Raw genomic sequence first — 18,605 nt, forward strand, 5'->3', positions numbered from 1 at the left:
AGCCTCAGCAAACTAATACACTCATGTTACCAGTTAGCACAATTTCTTTTTGATGTTCAAAATTGATGAGGGAACTGAGTCTCAGAGAGGCTAAATGTGTTTCCCAAGGCCACACTGCTAGAAAGCCATGGGTGTGGAATTAAAATCCAGGTCCATCTGACTGCAAAGCCAATGAGCTCTTTGCTGCCATTGGCTCTATTTCTTTTCTAGTGCTAAGGGAAAACACAGCAAACCCCATCTTCCACTAACAATAATAACAATAATAGACCGAGTTCTATATTCATTTTCTTAAAGGTGATTTCAAAGAAGAACATTTGAGAGCTGGATAGACTTAGGACAAAGCTGATCATCAGCCAATTGCTTCTAGTCCCAAACAACAACCACAAAAATAGATATTTGAAAAATGAAATCTATAAAGAAACTGATCTCTAAAACTACTTTCCAATGCTTTCATTTTGATTTTGACGTTTCGTTTTATTATGAATATAAGTCATGTTCACTACAAAAATGGAAGGAAAATAGAAATGTATAAAATGTTAATGGACATTCACTTTAGGTGTTTCTAGTTTTTCATTATTATAAAACAATAGGGTCACATATCATTTTATGTACTATATGGAATTTTATATAACTATCGATATTTTAGAATAAACTTGTAAAACTGCTGAGTCAAAGGGTATGTGCATTTTAGATTGATAGATATTTTCAAAATTGGCTTCTAAACCCTCCAAAGCTAACTTTCATTATATTACCTTCCCTAGGTCCAGCCCCTAGTACCACCACGCAGACTCCACCCAGAACAAAATGGTCTACAAGTAAGAAATTGCTATTGCTTACATTACTTTATAAGAAAGCACTGACATATCCTGAGGATATATCCAGGACATTTCACCATCTTGTAACAGAAAACATAATTCAATTTGAATGTTAGATCTGTGTCTAGAATTCTGTTTAAAACAAACATTAAAGCAAAAATCCTACCATCCTATTGTACTTAGAGTGAACCAATCTCCACAAACCATGAAATAGTTAAGGCTGATTCATCACAACCAATCAGTAAATTTAATAAAAGTAGGACAGAAATGTGGATGGAAGCTGATAAGACAGTATGTGACACATTGTAGCAGCCACTGTTAGTGACCTAGATGACACCTATCCCCTCCTCCTCCTAAGAAAGACTTGCTGAGGGCAGCTGTTTGTCTGCCAAGGTAAAGTCTCACTTTCCACCTTTCTTATGTGGTCATATGTCATAATTTTCAGCCCAGAGAAGTAAACAAATGTCTGACATGGACCCAGCAAACACTTTTGCTTTTGTTGATAGAGGGATGAAAATTACTTACACTGAAATCTCCTAACCCACTCCTCCTGCCACCATCACCTTCATCTGTTTTTCATGTGGATATGATATAAAATACTGTAGCCATTTTTGTGAACTTTAAGAGAAATAGCATGAAGAAAAGGCTAGAAGAATCGCAGAGATGTTGGTTCCACTATTCTCCAGCATAAGTTTAAGGATGCCTGACAAAATATATACAGCATCTCTTTGTTTAAAATCCTATATTATCTTGCTATTTGATGCTAAAGACATGCTTAATCATGTAGCTATTACATTAACAATGTAAATCTGATAAAGATATTTTTAAAATTGAAATATGGTAAAGTTATTTTTAAAATTGAAATTAAAATGGAAGACATTTAATATGGTCTCTTTTTTAAAAAAAAAAAGGTTTCAATAATTAGTAGATTACCTTTGTACAAGACTGCTTGTAGCTTTTGGTTGGAAAGTAATGTGACTAAAAGAAGAGGCTGAACTTTAGAATCTGACATACCTACACAAACATTCCATTTTTGCCATTTTCTAGCTTTTGTGGTCGAAAGGGAACCCGGTTTCTTAATTTATAATTAAACATAATCAGAAGAATCATATAGGCTTGTTCTGATGATATGTGATGATCACATAGTAGATAATCAACACATGTTGGTTCTTCTCTCATTTCATTCAAAATTTGTATTTTTTATGGAAAAGGCAGCCTTGGTCTACCTCCCAGGAAACAATAGCAGTTTCACATTCTTCACTCTGTTTTATGGCAAAGAGGAAAATAAGCTGATAAAGGACTTTTAAAATCTGAACGATAGATGTCAGGATGTGGAGTAGGAAGAACACTGATTCAAATCAGCCCTTAGACTTTCTAGAGATACAGCCCCACAAACTGAAAATTGATGGTCATCATGAAGACTCATGAGATTCTGCAAGATCCTGGTCTAGAGGCTACAACTAGGTTCACTCTATTGTACTTACCAATGGAGAAAAAAAAAAAAAAAAAAAAAACAAAACTCAGCAGAAATAGCTAATTCTCTGCCAGCTTGAACTCCATGGTAATGACTATTAACTAAGATTCTTTTAAGAATAACATAGAATTTGTTTTTTTTTTTTTTAATGCAGGAATAATCATTCACATTAGTAATTTCAGAGTCATTTAAGGTTGGCAGTTGCTCTGGTTTATTCAAAATTTTTAAAACGCAAGAATAATCATTCACATTACTAACTCCAGAGTTATTCAAGGTTGGTGGTTGCTCTGGTTTATTCAAAATAAAAGTACGTCTTTTCTACTTGCTTCGCATTTAAGAACCATGTTTGCAGAATTTGTTTGTTTGTTTGTGTATTAATAAGGTTATACTTACCAAAATACAATTGGAAATATATAATCAGAAAAGATTCTATTAAAATATTTATTCAAGTGTGTTCTAAGGAACATCAATCCCTCAGTGTGCTTTGGAAAATTTTCTTGTGATTAAACGAGCTTGAGAAATCACTTTATAATATATGGTTCTCTTAAAGATTTTAAGTAATACAGTAATACATTATAGGGTTTGAGAAACTTCATATTTATAGAAACTATTTAACATTTAGCTTAATCCAAAGCCTAGAATTGTCCCAAATGTCTTTGACCATGAAAGGTTGTTCTCCTAGTAATACCTCTTAACCTCCTACACCGAGCACATAGTTTGAAACACACTTTGGAAACGGCTATAGAGTTTGGTGGTCATATATTATAATGGTGGCGATACCTATAAAAGCAGAGTAATGTGAAACATACTCAGGTGTCCATTCAGTCTGTCTATGAAGCCAGATGGACAATCAGCTGACATAAATGGGTTACATGCAACCAGACTAAAAGCAGATTGGTGTTAAGATCGTTTTCTTTGCAGTCCTAGATTTGTACCCTATTGTCTTTACTATGTTACTTGGGACAAAAATGTTAGCATACACATATAAGTATATACTTCTACGCAAGCAATTGAAGTATCCAGAAAACAGTCAACACTATATTTGTTCAACCATTTTTAAAAACATTCTCTCTGCAAGGCATGCTGCTGATAAAAGAATAGAATATGTTTGGCTTCTGTGATGTCGAGTCCAGTGTGGAAGAAGGGAGTGGTAAAAGATTTCCCAAAACATGTTTCTCCTGAAATGTAACACCTTGATACCATTTGGCTCTGTGTCCTCACCCAAATCTTATCTAAAATTGTACTTCCCCTGTGTCCAGGAAAGGACCTACTGGGAGGTGAGTGGATCATGGGGGCAGTTTCCCCCATGCTGTTCTCATAATAGCGAGGGAGTTCTCATGAGATCTGCTGGTTTTAAAAGTGGTAGTTTACCCTGGGCTCGCTCTCTCTCCTGCCTTGTGAAGGTGCCTGCTTCCTTCACCTTCTGCCATGATTGTAAGTTTCCTAAGGCCAGCTATGCAGAACTGTGAGTCAATTAAATCTTTTTTGTTTATAAATAACCCAGGCTCTGGTACTATCTTTATAGCAGTGTGAAAACAAACTAATACACACCCTCTCAAATGAATAATCCTCACAAAGATGGAAACTTCAGCATAATCTGAAGTTACCATTTGTGAAGATGTGATGTCAATTTTTCTTTGAAATTTATATTTTCATATGATATTTACGGTGTGAGACTTAGTGAGGGAAGATAATATATGTAAAGATTTTACCCAAATGGAAATTGTGAAATGAATTTTGGTATGGAAAGCCAGCTATAATATTGTTTGACATAATAGTTTTATTTTATTATTTTATATTCTATAACAATCATATGTGGATTACAGAATATGGGTCAAAAAGCAGGCTAGTGAGAAAAACTTCTTTTTTTTAAAGAAAGGATGATCATTATTTCATGGGAGTTTGTAATCTAATTGAAAAGACAAGACGTATGCCCATAAAACAGGTAACAACACAAGGGAGATATGATTAAGTACCATGAAAAATGATGAGTGATAAAAGTAGCAGGTGCTATAAGAGGATTAGAGAAGAAGAAATCGAGTTTCACTATTTTCATGGATATAAAATAACCTAAATTAAAAAATAAACTTGATTTAAGTGGATTTAGCTTGTCATTTCAATTTTGCATGTTCAAGGCTTTATGTAATTGGGACTCTTCTCATTGTTTTCCCAGCTTGCTCACCAGGTAGCCAGTGAGAGAACAGAATAGGCAGTTCTGTCCTTGCCATCTGCCATAACTCCCATTGCAAATCGGGTGACTGTGTGTGTGTGTGGTGTGTATACACACATACACATATGCTACCTGATATGTATTTGCATTTGGGACTGAATATTTTGAGGTTCTCAGATTTAAGGAACTGTGAAAATACCGGGTATCATTATCTAAACTTTCAGTCTGAGGTTTAGCCGTCCCTGAACAATCACGGCTCAGCACTGAAAGTAAAGATGTATCTACATAAGCACAAATTGCAACAATAACATTTTGCATTTCTAAAACATCTTCCATTGAAATAGCTCATTCTCAGTGCTGTTTACAAGCATTAATTTAGCCTCACAAGGGAAAGATAATTTGCAAGAAATAGGTTAAGGTTCTGATTTGAGACAGCACAGTTCCTGAAGTCAGTATAAAATACAGGCATTCTCACTCCTTGTCTAGTGACTTGGTGCGAGCCAACCCTTCTTCAATTCCTTTTAAAATTTTGTTTTCAAATGCCAATGAACACACAATAATAATAAATTATAACATGTCATTAGCATAGATACAAAAAATAATGCAGAGAATCTTTTTTTATTATTATTATACTTTAAGTTCTAGGGTACATGTGCATAACGTGCAGGTTTGTTACATATGTATACTTGTGCCATGGTGGTGTGCTGCACCCATCAACTCGCCAACACCCATCAACTCGTCATTTACATCAGGTATAACTCCCAATGCCATCCCTTTCCCCTCCCCGCTCCCCATAATAGGCCCTGGTGTGTGATGTTCTCCTTCCCATGTCCAAGTGATCTCATTGTTCAATTCCCACCTATGAGTGAGAACACGTGGTGTTTGGTTTTCTGTTCTTGCCATAGTTTGCTGAGAATGATGGTTTCCAGCTGCATCCATGTCCATACAAAGGACACAAACTCGTCCCTTTTTATGGTTGCATAGTATTCCATGGTGTATATGTGTCACATTTTCTTAACCCAGTCTGTCACTGATGGACATTTGGGTTGATTCCAAGTCTTTGCTATGGTGAATAGTGCCGCAATAAACATACGTGTGCATGTGTCTTTATAGCAGCATGATTTATAATCCTTTGGGTATATAACGAGTAATGGGATGGCTGGGTCATATGGTATTTCTAGTTCTAGATCCTTGAGGAATCGCCATACTGTTTTCCACAATGGTTGAACTAGTTTACAATCCCACCAACAGCGTAAAAGTGTTCCTATTTCTTCATATCCTCTCCAGCACCCGTTGTTTCCTGACTTTTTAATGATTGCCATTCTAACTGGTGTGAGATGATATGACTCTGTCTATGTTATTACTATCATTTACAAGCTTTTCTCAGGCCTGGTAAAGTTTTTTTCTGTGTGCCTGGAACCACTGATAATGAAAATCATTATAATGAAGAGAATAATATTCAAATGTGAGAAAATGTTCAATGAGAAGATGAAAGAAAACATGAAGAAGTTCTGAGCCCCTCACAGGTAGACTTGATTCATGAAAGTCTGTTCTCCAGTTTCTTAATCAAAGTAGTAGCTCATCAACAACTGGTAGAATAGAATAGGAGCAACAATGCTGGGTCAGACCATCAGAAATTGGATAGTAGTCCTCCGCCAATACCACTGTCCCTATTGCAGCCCGAGGGAATTAAACATTAGAATGTGCCGGGGCAAACAAAAAGTGTAGGTCGAGGAGGAGGAACAGCACAGAGGGACTATGATGATTATCCTTAGCACTTGCAGAACTTTATTATTCACTTTTTTGCTCAATTAAATATAAGGAATTATTATGTATTTTCCATATCAAGTTGCAATGCTAAATGTAGAGATAAAAAATCCTCAAAAAGGCAAAACATACATAAGCCAGAAAGAAACAATAAGAATGGTGTAAGTTGATTAATTCTTTCAATACATTTGGAGCATCTACAACAGGAATGGCCAGAAATTCTCAAAACTGGTGATGCTTTGGAAGGTACAATGGGGAACTCTAGAATTTAGCTGGGATGGCTTTTGATTGTCACAGTAACTGAAGGAACCCTTGGCACTCATTGGGCAGTATCCAGGGGCACTAGATACACTGCAATATTCAGGACAGTCTCACCAATAAATAACTCTCCCAACTCCTGCATGACTTTCAAAGATCTCACTGCATGTTTATTCATGGGGGTGAGAAGCCAATTTATAATTGCTTGAGGTTAGACGCTCTCTCCATGTACTAGATATTATACAAAGAATTATTTACACAGTTTTAATACATACTGAGTTACCTGAGTGCAAGTCTCATATTAATCAGGACATACTTAACATAGTTTGATTCAGAATTTACCAACATGTGGTCACAATTTTAGAAAATCACATAATGAGTGGCTATGCCATTGCTCTTGAATCACTGAAACAGCATGCCGCACCCTTCTGCATGTGTACTGGCCGTGTCCAGGTGATACCATGCATACTTGTATGCATCTTCCTACTTTATCACATCATTCTGTGAAGTTATGCCTTAGCATTTTACATATTGAATATTTAATACTTTATTATAATTAATTTCCATAATTTCTTCTATTCTAGTTAACCATGATACTGACTTTAAAAAAATTACATGTGTAGCTAAGTTGTATCATATATTAATCTCAACTCAGAACAGTAAAGGTATATTACATATTAGTTGTTATAAACAATATCACATATTGTTATAAACAGTACTGTACATTATTTGTTATAAATAATATAGTATATATGATGGTTAATATTAAGTGTCAACTTGATTGGATTGAAGGATGCCTAGAAGTCTAGTAAAGTATCATTTCTGGGTGTGTCTGTGAGGGTGTTGCCAGAGGAGATTAACATTTAAATCAATCGACTGAGAGAGGAAGACCTATCCTCAATGTCTGTGGCCACCATCCAATCAGCTGCCAGTGAAGCTAGAACAAAGCTAGTGGAAGAAGGGGGATAAGCTGCCTTGCTGAGTCTTCTAGCTTTCATTTTTCCCGTGCTAGATGCTTTCTGTCCTTCAATATCAGACACTAGGTTCTTTGGCCTTGGATTTACACCAGTAGTTTGCTGGTTGGCTCTAGGGCCTTCAGCCACAGACTGAAGGCTGCACTGTCAGCTTTCCTACTTTTGAAACTTTTGGACTTGGACTGAACCACTACTGGCTTCTTCTTGGCTTGAAGACAGCCTATCATGGGGTTTCACCTTGAGATGGTGTGAGTCAATTTTCCTTAATAAATTATCTTTCATATATACATATATCCTATTAGTTCTGTCCCTCTGGAGAACCCTAATACAGTACTCTATTATTAAAAAGTAAATGTGCCTCTGCTAGGTAGTACAGATAACAGTAGTGGTGAGGACAGGAAATAGAGTGGTTAAAAAGCAAGTGTCAAGTCAATGGGCACAGAAATAAGTCTAAAATTACAAAGAGTACTAAGCCTTACGAAGATAAAGAAGATCATGAATTGAAAAGAGAATAGCAGAAGAGAACTTAAATTGAATAGTCGAGGTTCAGAAAAGGCTTCTCTAAACAAAGAAAAAGAGCAACAAGATGTTTATAAGTTGTCAAAGGAAGAAAAGGGGGCTGCACTGTGAGTAGAAGGACAAGCATGTATGAATAAATATATGGTCACAATGGGCTACAAGAGAGGAGAAGGAGTTTAATCAGTTTGATCAGAAAACACAGGACAAAGCAGCTTTTCCACATCCCACATTCCTTTGTGCATAATTCCTCCACCTTCCTAAATACATTTTGCTTTAAAAGCAATTCAGATCTCTCCTCAGAATCTATTCAATGAACCCCAAATTTCTCCTGAGAGAAGAAGAAATATAAAGCGTCACTAGAATGTACATTACCTTGCTTAAATGCCTTGAGATAGATTAATGTATTCCAATATTTTCTCTAGGTAAATGCTATCTGAATTGGAAAATTGGGATTTTTACTCTGTACTCTGCATTTAGCATGGTCTTGCCTAAATGTTAAAGCAAATGACTTCTTGCCTAAGGGTTTGAAAATAACAAAGCCAAGCAATATGCATCCATGTCTCCCCTTGGCTCATTCAATCAAAAAAAAATTAAGTAGTGCTGTTTTCATAACTACCATTGTGGGGACACTTCAGTGTTGAGAGAACAAGAAGCTAATTCCTATTCTTCTAATGTGATGCAGTGGAGAAAATTCAGAGGAGGATTTGTCTCATAAACTGCAAATATGCAGGGGGTGACTCCAATCAAACACCACAAGACTTCTTTGTAAGTGTTTACATGAAAGGAAATCATCTATTTCTTGAGGCCAGTTATCTCTCCATTATGCAATCTCTCACCCACTTGGGGTACAGACATGGAAAAAGTGCAGTTGATCGAAAACCTGTCCAAGAATCTCCTTCCTAACTGTGGCTTACGTCAGAAAAACTGGGAGATGCGCAAACTCTCAAGCTCTCATCTGATAGCATTTTCCTCTCCTTCTACACTTTTATTTTTAACAAAACAAGGAGGAAATGCATTCTTATTTGAGTCTGGGTTGAACAGAATCTTTAGCCTAAGATTTGACTGGCTATGACATCACTGACAGATAGGCTAATTGGGATGGGGCGGAGGCTGTGCCCTCTATCTTCCTTTCATTAGTCAGTGGAGAACATTCATTTTCTTCTAACATATCAGAAAAACAATAATTCAAATCTTATTTGGAAAGGCTGGAAATTTTTGCTTGAAAAATTAATCTTATAATACATGGAATTGCTATCATACTTTCCAATTTGGGGAGAAGCTTTATGGTTAACTTTAAAATGCAATGGTTTTGAGTTGATAGGTCTTGGGAAAATTTTAACTTGACTGTAATTCCAAGTAATGAATGTGCTTTAAAAATATTCAAGAATAAATAATAATTAAAATGTTCGTTTTAATAAAATCTCCATAAGATGTAGTCTCTTTTATTTCAGAAATTGTATTGCCTTGTGTTTAGTGTTTGTGAAATGAGAAGTATAAACTCTAAAGTTCTAGTGTATAATCCCAATATGGGATCCAATCATATTGATAAAATAATACATAGATGCCGGAAGATTAGAAAAACAAATTACACTAAACTTTGAGGTACTATAATCTCCCTTAGACTGAATGTAAATATAGGTGTGCAAATCTATTTGTGACAGATGAGGGTCAAACTGCTGCTGCTTAGAAAGCTCCTTGGCTGCAAAGCTTCTATTTCCTATGCAGAACCTTGATATTGTTTGTAAATTCCAAACTGAAATGTTCCTAGACTCCATGGCTTAGTTAGGAATTCTACATTTGTATCCCAGATATTATACATGGCAACATGAAAGTTAGTGTCTGTGATTAAGATGTGGATTATGCTGCTGGGCACAGTGGCTCATGCCTGCAATCCCAGCACTTTGGGAGGCCGAGGTGGGCGGATCACCTGAAGTCAGGAGTTCGAGACTAGCCAGATCAACGTGGTGAAAACATGTCTCTACTAAAAATACAAAATTAGCCGGGCATGGTGGCACATGCCTGTAATCCCAGCTACTTGGGAGGCTGAGGGAGGAGAATTGCTTGAACTTGGAAGGCGGAGGTTGCAGTGAGCTGAGATTGCACCACTGCACTCCAGCCTGGACAATAAGAGTGAAACTTCATCTCAAAAAAAAAAAAAAAAAAAAAAAAAAGTGGATTACGTGGTCTACAGGCTAGATAATGAATAAAATTCAAGAGTGATGAGAGAGAATTCATTCTTCCTGTTAGCAGGACCCCCAAATCACACAGGCCTCCTATAAACACCCACTTAGAACATTCTTTGGGAGAGACAGAGAAGAAATTAGGTCCTCTATCTACTCTGCCTCCTGATTTATGTTTCACCATCTATGAATCTGATATTAGAGAAACCTTGGTGATACCATTACTATGAGTCCAAATGTTTCATATCTATTATTTCATTAACCAATGTGAGTCTTGGTATCTCACATTGTAAATGTACATTTTTCTACAGAGATTGTCCTAATGTTCAGATATTAGGGTTTGGTTCATCACCCCAAGAGCGGTTAAACTAAAATGCTCTATAATATGGCAGATTCATTTGAGCATTCCATTCCAGGCCTCAGATTAGAAATCTCCTCACTAACTCCAGCTAAATGGAGATCAACCTCTGCCCCAGTGTATTCAGCTAATCACATATTTATGCACTCATACATACATCTGGTCAATTCAAATATTTGAGGTGGGACCCACATTCAAGGCTCATCAATACACCTAACTGTATCCTTTGAGAGACCCTGTTAATTCACGTGTTCCCACTTTGTTCTTCATTTTATGATCCCAGGAACTTTCCGCACTAGCTCCAGGCAGTTACGTCTGAGGTGCCTGCAATGTAATCATATCCTTAAGGTAAATAAAATTGAAAAGCATCTGCTTAAAATTCTCTGAAATGTCATGAAAATGCCTATACAATTCACTTCCAAAAATGAATATGATAAAATCCATTGTTACTGTGTACAGTAATCCACTGAAGCGCCATCTCTTTGGTCACATTCTATTCTGAATTTTAACACAAAGCACACAATTTTGCTTTAGATTGACATATTTTTACAATCTTCAGATCAATCTGATACATAGTAAAGACATTAATAGTGCTTACGGACCCTTCCTACAAGTATTAACCTTACGGAGTCTGGACAATGACGGGACACAGTTTTAAAGTAAAAATCTTGCTCAGTACCTCAAATTTGCCAAAGTCTGTTGAGATCAGTTAAAAAGACTGATGAAATTTCTCTATCTGCTGGGATGCTTCAGCTAGAAAAAGTAACATTTACTCGTATTCCAGTATGTGTTTTTCTTTAGTATTTAATGTTTCAAAAAGAAAGCAGAAAAAGGCTCAGTAAATTCCTGTGGTACTTGCTTAAACTGACATATATGCAGTTGTGGTTAATATATTTTTAACAAAATATGATTTTAAAAATCATCAGTTAACCCCTTTCAGAGTACAAAATATTCTTTGACTATTCAGCCATTGAAATAAGTGCGAAAAATATTGGATGACCCTCATATTCATGTTAAACAAGATTCATCAACTCCTAAATAAGAATCATAAGCTTCTACAGGATGTCCATTTCAGAGGATAGCATGGGTTGTTGTAGAATTGATGGATCCCTATCTAGGGACCAATTTTATTCAATATTTTCAGTGATCACCCTGGGAAATCAAGAAAGAACCTTGAAGAAGTTATTAAGTACATTCTGATGTCCTGAAATACTATCTCTGTTCAACAGATGGTAAATGCATTCAGAGGTCCTAGTTGTAGTCATTGAGGGATTGCTGTATGCCAATCATTCTGCTCCAGGAGCAACCGCACTGTTAAGATATGCAGGAGATCATGAGCCTCCACACAACCTGCACAAATATCCGGACTGACAGTCAGCCTAGAGGCAGGTAGATTGCAGGAAATCTAGCAAAAAGAAACCTTCTGAGGGCACCACATTAAAAACAATTCCGAATTCAGCTTGAGTCTACAGACAGCATTATTAGAAAAATCAAATAAAGTAATTCACACATTTTAAGGATACAGTTGGGCATCATGGATCATTAATTTACAAATATGCAGTTTGGCAACATTTTACAATTTACATTATAATCATGCTACCTTAATTAACTATATAACAACTAGATCACATCTCAATTCCGGAACACATTTATTAGCATCACTTTTCAGAGAACTGAGGTCAATAGTAATGAGTTCTCACCATAGAAATTCCCAAAAACATCAAAACTCTCATTCCTAAACTTCAACCTAGCCTCTAAACAAAGCACAAAGGGTGTGGTGGTGGTGGTGGTGGTCAGTCAGAGGTAGGAAAATAGCAATGAGAAGTGGGAAAATGTGTAAAGCAAGAATGAAGCTGAGTAACAAGGCTCTTGAAAAGAAACAGTAACTAAGAGTAACTCCTTTAGAAACAATAAATCGGTGGACATTTTGCTTGTGTTTGTTAGCTTGTTTAGCAAAAGCGGGATGTATGAAGTGAAAGAAAAATGAAGCCAGGACAAAGGAACATATGTTAATCTACTCCTCTTTTCCAGCTATTTTATACCCCTTATCCACACAAAGCCTGGTGGAAGGTACTGCAGGGAAGATGAATAATACCATCTAGTGAGACAAGATCTTACAATTTATGTGATTTAGTTAAAGACCACACCTTGAGAAGAGTTTATAGGAGAAGACAGACTTTGAAATCAATGTTTACACATGCCTCCCTGTTGATGCCACGCCATGCCTCCTCTTGATAGCCTGAGTAATAGCAACAATTGTTATTGGCATTCATCATTGGCAGATCAAATCAAGTGTTGAGGGCTGGAATTCCTTTTCTAGGCTTTCTCCTTGTGCCCAGTCCCACCCTTTGCTAGAGCCACCAAGTCGTCACCAATAAACACCTGGGATCTTCAGAAATGTATTGGAAAATCATTGATCTAATCTAGTCCAATTCAATGTCACCTATTCTAATCAAGAAGGTGACTGCGATCTGCACATATATTTAGTAAGCAGAGGGCTAGGATTTACAGTCAGATCTTCAAATGATTACTTCAGTGTTCTTTCACACACCTCAAATTAGATGCGATTAGAACCAAGTGCAGTTAGATGCTGCCTTTGGATAGAATGTGTGGTGGCACTGAGAACTGAAGCAGGGAGGTGGCTTTGACTTTATATATTCTCCATGTTAGGAGATCAATGAGTTGGAAAATATTAAAAATTGGCCTAAGTTTATTCAGTGAATAAATTGGTGGCAGATTGGCTCTGAAGTTCATATTTGAACCACTATACTATGAGTGCTAAACTAAATATTTAGTTTAATTCTTAATTTGGTAAATTTACTTAATTTTTTGATAGCAACATTTAAATTTTAAAGATTACTATTATCCGCCTATATTTTATAAATTGCCTATTCATCTTTTACTTTTTTTTATTATGGGATTTCTACCTGCATATTAATATTCAAATATTTTATTTTTATTCTGAAGGATTTGCTAATTTTATGAACATGGATTTTTGTTTCCATTAGGACCTTTCTCTAAATAAAAAATTTAATATTTTGGAAATATTTTCATGTCATGAAAGCCAATACTTTTCATACTTTTATTTTTTAATTCCTATTTTATCTGAAATTTATTTGCCATAGAAAAGGAAAGTAACTTATTTGAAAGGATCACTGAACAATTGTTGAATAACTTGCTTAGTTTTAATAATCTTTTTTCATATTCATTTGTAATGCTACCTGTATCAAATAATTCATCCTTACACATCACAGAATCTGTTAATAGATGAGCTGTATTTCTTTCTCAATGGCCTAGCTATAGATTTTTATGCCAGACTACAGTGCTATTATATATATTACTATTACTACTACAACTACTACCAACAATATTTTTGTTATTGTTGTTATTTTGTAAGGAATTACAGAACAATGAGGTTAAGAACATGAACCCTGGAATCAAGAATGCCTGTGTTCATACAGGCGTCAACATGTCAGAATTTATTAGTTATGTAATTTTGGGCAAATCAGAGAATGCCCACTTTCCTTAACTGCAAATGGGGATTAATGATGGTACAATTGGCCCTGCGTATCAGCAGTTCCACCTCCACAGATTCAGACAAATGCAACTGAAAATTTTCAGAAAAAAAAAACACAATAAAAATAATACAAGTAAACAATACAATATAAGGACAATTGACAAACATTTACATTGTATTAGGTATCATAAGTAATCTAGAGATGTTTTAAATTATATGGAAGGATGTACATTGATTTTATGCAAATAAAACACGATTTTATATAAGGAATTTGAGTACCCACAGATTTTAGACTGGGGGTGAGAGGTTCTGGAATCAATCCCCAAGGAAACGGAGGGACAGGACAATGGAATCTATATCATAGAATTTTGGTGAGGAATGAGTGACTTAATATACTTAGAGCATAGGAGGTTACCTATTACATGTTAAGTACTATGCGATTGTTATCATTTTATTTCAGTACTCCAAACCATTAATTTAATTAATTTTAGAATAATTATGAAAAGTTCCAGAAATTATTTGTGAATTTGGTTGGAAAAGGAGTAATATTTGTAAAATAAGTTGGAAAAAGCAGATATATTTATAATATTCATGAAATAATGGTATGTCAACAGTTATAAAAATGAAAAGACATGTCATCCACTATTTCTTGTAATTCTTTTTTTTTTTTTTTTTTTTTTTTTAGAGATGGAGTCTTGCTCTGTCCGCCAGGCTGCAGGCTGGAGTGCAATGGCACCATCTTGGCTCACTGCAACTTCCGCCTCCTGGGTTCAAGTGATTCTCCTGACTCAGCCTCCAGAGTAGCTGGGACTATAGGCACGTGCCACCACGCCTAGCTAATTTTTGTATTTTTAGTAGAGACAGGGTTTCACCATGTTGTCCAGGATGGTCTCAGTCTCTTGACCTCATGATCCACCCGCCTTGGCCTAACGAAGTGCTGGGAAAATTTTTTCATAGAAATTATGGAATTCTATTTAAAGTCCGTTGCCATATTCAAAGATATATTTTATTTTTCTTTGTATTTTTTATCTGTTTTTTTGTTATGTGGAGAAATGATTTTTTTCCAACATTTTTGTGGTAAAATACACATATAAAGTTTACCATCTTAACCAGTTTTAAGTGTACTATTCAGTAGTAGTAAATATATATTAATAATGTTGTGCAATCATCACCACCATCCATCTCCACAAACCTTTTCATCTTGTAAAACTGAAAATATTGATTTTTAAATATTTAACTGATAAAAATCAAACATCTAAACATTTTTATTATTAGTTCAAGTGATTCTTTGGTGTTGCTGTTACTGTTATAGATATTCTTAGATCAGCTTTTAGAGAAATAAAAATAATTTTTGTCTCTTTCTTTCCAGTTCACTAAACTTCATGCCTTACTTCATTTCCTGAAATACACCAAACAAGAAGTTTCTCATAGCAGCCATCTGCAGCTTCTTTCTCATTTAATAAAATTGCTCCTAGGTTCTCATTTTAAATAGCAATGTTATCTATTGGTTTTCTTTAACCCATAAGATTTTAACAATAACATAGTTTAAATGGCATCAAACATCCTTTTGGAGATTTGTTGAGGTGAACATACAGATTTTATTATTTGACTGAATAATTATATAAGACAATTATCTGTATTAAATTATGCATGCCTAGAATCAGCTCATCCTTAATAATATACATTATATTTATGTATTGATGAAATTGATTTGTTCTTTTATTTAGGAGTTTTGTATCTCTGTGGTATTCTTCTTTGTTTATTTACTTGCTATTTTGTTTATTTACTTTAATTGACAAATACAAATTGCATATAATTGTCATGTACAACAAGATGCTTTGAAATATGTATATGTGCTGGAATGGCTAAATCAAATTTATCAGCATAAGCCTATTTCACATACTGGTCAGTTTTTGTAGTGAGAACATTTAAAATGTACTGTCTTAGTAATTTCAAGATTACAATGCATTTTTATTAACTGTAGTCATCATATTGTACGATAAACTTCTTGAAATCATTCCTCTTACCTTACTGACATCTTGTATCTTTTGATGCATTTCTCCCCAGCTCTCCTACCTGCAACCACAACCTCTCGTAATAGCCATTCTTCTCTCTGCTTCTTAGAGCTTAACATTCTACATATAACTGAAATCAGGCAGTAAAGTTTTGGTATTATGGTTACGTAGGTTCATCACAGTAGGTTAGGCGGTCTTTGATTTTCCTAAAATTTTATTTTTCTGGGCTTAAAAAATGTTAATATGAGAATTAACTTCACTTTTGCATTTTCATGTGATCTGCCTATAAAACCATGCAGGGCAAGAGCCTTTTAAAGGATAATTCTGTGGTACTTTATTTTCTATTGTATTAATTCAATGTTTAAATTTTTATAATTATATTTTTCTAAGAAACTCATTCAATGTGTCAAGATTTTCAAATGCATCAAAATGGCCTTCACAAAGTAAATTTTACGTAGTTTTTAATCTCCATATCAATAATTATAGTCCCTTTATTATTCATGATTTTGCATATTTTATTTTCTATTTTTTATTGAAATTGCCAGACGTGTTATTATTGCTGATTTTATCCAAGGATTTTCTATACTCCTTCTGTTTTCAGTTAATTAATTTCTGCTGCCATTTTGCTATCTCTTTCCTTCTATTTTTGTATTCAAAATGTATAAATGATTTTAATGAATATGAGATTTAATGCATTTTTATAAAAATAACTTTACCCACTTATTTAATTGAATTTGGTCTTATAAATGAATAAAAATTGTTTTTTTAAATATGTTAAATTCTAATATTTCCATTGAATATAAATTATAATTTCTAGTTCATTTAGTTTTTCATAAGTCACATGGGATTCAAAATGTTTCACAAATAGGTTTCAAAAGACTTACATAGTAGGTGTTACCAGTAAATCTGAAGAAGTCACTCCACAAAATCGCCAAAAATAGTCTTCTGATACCTATTCAGCTGCCATCTTGTTTTTAAAAAGTATTTTAAAGATCCTATGAACTTTACTTGTGACTTAGTACTCTGTACAATAAATATCAAAATAATATTCACATATTTTTATATTAGAATATCATAATTAAATGAAATATCAGAAAATTAGAATATCTACATCAAAAAATCCAAAAAGTAATGGGACTTTAGTACTCACCTCAATTCCTTAGTTTTTTAGATGAAGAAATTGTGGCTAAAATAACTAAAGAGGTTAACTATTCATTCATTCATCCAGTTGTATTCCATGAGGGAAGTGTATCACACACCATGTTGAAATTGGGGCAGGAAGAATGTGGGAAGAATGATGAGCACATGACTGCTGAATTCTAGGAGAGCTCAGTGTGGTGAGTCTCGTATAACCATATGCACTCATCATCCTGTTTCATTTTCTTCATTTAGCTGCAAATAATCTTATTTGCTTACTTGACTATCCCACTACCTTTTATGGTGAGATGCACAGAGAAAATAAGGGCTTTGTTTACTACCCAATGTACAGAACAGCTCCTAGTGTATAACAAGAGCTCAATGAATGTTTGCTCAGTTAATCAACAAAGGAATTGATTGGGCCTGGAGGGTACATGGAAGTCAGTGGTACTATTGAAGTGTGTCTTAGACAACAAATTTCTCACCAGAACAGGCAGCAAATGTAAGGACTTCAAAACTAAGATGACAGAGCAGGCCCTGCCAGTGGAATGGCACCTCTTCATAATTTCTATAGTTTAAAGGGCATAGGAAAGAGTCAGGAGAAAAAGACACAAGAAAGAGAAGGGGCCTCACATATCAAACCTGAGAGTGCTGACTTTAACCTCCTATCTTTTCAGAGATTTTTCTCTTTTTTAGAGAAGGCAGGATAGATGGGTTTTAGAAAGATCACTTTGGCAGCTGTTTTGAGAATAAATTGGGGGGAGATTATAAGGTCACACTGACGGTTGCCAGTGGAGTTGCAGCTGAAATATTTTTTCCACTGTACATCATCTCATCTCCTAGGAGCAAATACCTTTTTGATTTAGATTGAAAAAGAGAGACAGACATTCGTTTGGTCAATTAAGGGTCTAATTTTGTAGGATTCCTGGAGGTTTATCTATCAGATAGTTTAGAAAGGTAAAAGGAAATCGCTGTAACTAATAGGTGTCAGTGCTTAGATCCCAGATGTTTAGCGTCTTCAAAGATAAAAGGCTTGTTAACAGTAAGGACAGAGGCTGCAGATAACAGATGGATCAGCCCTGTTGTCTCTGCATGGCACATTTTTCCGAGTTTTTTTTTTTTTTTTCTTAATCTTACTTTGTTAAAATAGTTATATTTACTTTTCAAAAAAAGAAAGTATTTACTTTTGAAAAATATAAACTGGCTATTAGCAATTGAAATAATTTTTGTGTGTAGGCCTTTGTTCTTTTGGAAGGAGTTTTGGGTAGGGAGATCAAGAGATATCTTCCTAATACACAACAAAAATACATAACCCGTTGAAGGGGAGATAGTGTCTTTATAAGTCTCTGCTTTAATTCGTTTTTAATTTACACCCATCCTCATTTTAGAAGATTTACAAAGCTTTATATGACAATTAGTTT

The sequence above is a fragment of the Rhinopithecus roxellana genome, chromosome 1, assembly GCF_007565055.1.
Source record: "Rhinopithecus roxellana isolate Shanxi Qingling chromosome 1, ASM756505v1, whole genome shotgun sequence".
NCBI classification, from domain to species: Eukaryota; Metazoa; Chordata; class Mammalia; order Primates; family Cercopithecidae; genus Rhinopithecus; species Rhinopithecus roxellana.